Here is a 2,463-nt window from a genome sequence, read left to right as displayed (position 1 = left end):
ACAAGATGGTTGTGATATGAGTGGCCTTTTCAGTATGACTTCTTTGACTTAGAATGTTTTCAATGTTTATCCATGTTGTAACATGGATTATCAGTGCTTCATTCATTTTTTTAATTGTGGTTAAAAACACATAACATGGGGATGGGGGGCAAGTGGAGGGAACGGCCCAGATACACAGCATTCACGGACCCTCTGGACTGGAGGGACTCAGAGCCGGAGCCCAGAAATCCAGGGATGGATAAGACGCAGCGTCCCCTCCAATTCCCGTAAGCACCCCTTGCTCCATCCTGTGCCCAAATACCTCAGCTAGGCCCTCTCCCCACTTGACACTCCAGACTCAGCCGGGACAGACCTCTGCAGCCTCCGCTCCCCACCCTGCAGGAGAAGCTCAGAGGTCCTGTCCCCCTTTCCTCTGAGGGACTCTTTTTGCTGACCACAAAAGGATTTGGTCGCTCAGGACAAAGCTGGTAGAGGACAGCGGGATGGCTGCGCCCGGCACGCCACGCTTCCTCCTGACCTTCGACTTGGACGAGACTATCGTGGACGAAAACAGCGACGACTCTGTCATGCGCGTGCCGCGGCGGGCCAGCGCCTGCCTGAGAGCCTGCGTGCCACCTAGCGCGAGGGCTTCTACAACGAGTACATGCAGCGCGTCTTCCAGTACCTGGGCGAGCAGGGCGTGCGGCCGCGGGACCTGCGCGCCATCTACGAGGCCGTCCCCCTGTCGCCTGGCACGGGCGAGCTGCTGCAGTTTGTGGCCAAGCAGGGAGCCTGCTTTGAGGTTATTCTCATCTCAGACGCCAACACCTTTGGCGTGGAGAGTGCGCTGCGCGCCGCCGGCCACCACAGCCTGTTCTGCCGCATCTTCAGCAACCCGTCGGGGCCCGACCCTTGGGGGCTGCTGGCGCTGCGGCCCTTCCACGCGCACAGCTGCGCTCACTGACCCGCCAACATGTGCCAGCACAAGGTGCTCAGCGACTATCTGCGCGAGCGGGCCCACGACGGTGTGCCCTTCGAGCCTTTTCTACGTGAGCGACGGTGCCAACGACTTCTGCCCCATGGGGCCGCTGGCAGGCGGCGAAGTGGCCTTCCCGTGCCGCCACTACCCCATGCACCGCCTTATGCAGGAGGCGCAGAAGGCCAAGGCCAGCTCCTTCCTCGCCAGGGTGGTGCCCTGGGAAACCTCCACCGAAGTGCGCCTACACCTGCATCAGGTGCTGAGGACGTGGCCTGCAGGGCCCACCCGGGCGGGGAGGGGGTGGGGCGGTGGGGGTCGGGAAAGAGAAAGCTAGTTTTATTACTCCCTTTCCCTTTCGTTTTGGTATATCCCTCCGGGATTTCCCGGAATCCGAGGTTGGTCCATTTGGGGACTGGAGGAGGGAGTTGGGAGCTGTCCCCATCTGTGCAGTTAACCGAGCTCAGCTGCCTCCCCCAGTTCCACTGCAAGTGAATTCTGGAGTCTGGCCGCAGCAGCGTGGCACGCATATCTGAGCAGGCAGCAGTGTTTCCACAAACCTTGTCCTCTCAGTTGGGAGGACAGAGTTCCCTGTCAGGATAGAGAGGGAACATGTCCTGCCGCGTTGTGGTTAACTGTTGTCTTGGGCTGCGTGGCCTCCCTCCTCCAGTCTTCTGTCCAGGGGACCCAGGCCCCGAAATGTACCCCCCGACCTCCCCCGCACCGGACTCCCCGTGGAGAGAGGTGGCGCTCCTTGCTGATGATCCCAGGCCTAGATCTTGCTTTACCTACTGTGACCCTACACTACACTCCTTGCCTTTCCCCCGCCCCCCCACCCTGTTAGCATCCCCACAGGATAAAAAGCTAGAGGGAACAGTCACCTCCTGTTGGTGGAAAGAGGTAGCACACTGTTCCGGGGCTCGGGTCTGGCCAGCCAGGGACCTCACAGAGCCGAAGATGTCTCCTTGTACCCCAGCCTCGTCTATGCAGCAAGAAAGCAGGGAGTTAACCAAAGTCCCCCCACTGACTGGGCCCTTTTGAGTCCCCCTCCTCCCGTATGGAACAGAAAGCCATGGTGTTTTAAAGCAGAGCCAGTGGAAACCCAAGGCCCACCTCCCTCTTGTGGGGTTTCAGAGCTGTGAAGGAGGTGAAGGGGCGGAGGTGAGCGAGGTGTCTCACGCTGCCGTCTGGGGGGTGAGGGCGAGGTGATCTCTGCTCTCAGCCCCACTTAAGTGAGGGAGCTGGTCCCCACTCTTGGAGGAGTGCCCAGCCTGGGGAACCAAGACTGAATACATAACAAAGCAGGCAACAGGCAAAAGAGCAGGGTACGGCCCACCTTCGCAGAGGGGCACAGGGGTCTAGTGTGGAGGGCTCAGTGAGCACCGAGGAGATGGGAGATACTGCTGCTTAGGGCAGGCAGAGGAGGCTCAACTAGCGGGAGCCTTACAGGTGGGTTGCCTTTCAGTCCCTCGGCCCGCTAGCCCTGCAGGGCAATCATCAGGAGGTCA

The 2,463-nt window shown here is 60.1% G+C and overlaps 1 pseudogene across 1 annotated transcript; it reads left to right on the top strand.

Moving 5' to 3' along the window:
- Positions 1–482: 482 nt before the first annotated feature.
- LOC307065638 (phosphoethanolamine/phosphocholine phosphatase-like) lies at positions 483–1,292 on the top strand (annotated as a pseudogene). Its single transcript has one exon. The product of its transcript is annotated as a phosphoethanolamine/phosphocholine phosphatase-like (transcript).
- Positions 1,293–2,463: the final 1,171 nt, after the last annotated feature.

This window comes from Hyperoodon ampullatus, assembly GCF_949752795.1.
Source record: "Hyperoodon ampullatus genome assembly, chromosome: 17".
NCBI lineage: Eukaryota > Metazoa > Chordata > Mammalia > Artiodactyla > Ziphiidae > Hyperoodon > Hyperoodon ampullatus.
Note: the sequence above shows the minus strand (reverse complement) of the source record. Positions and strands in the feature narration are given on the sequence as shown.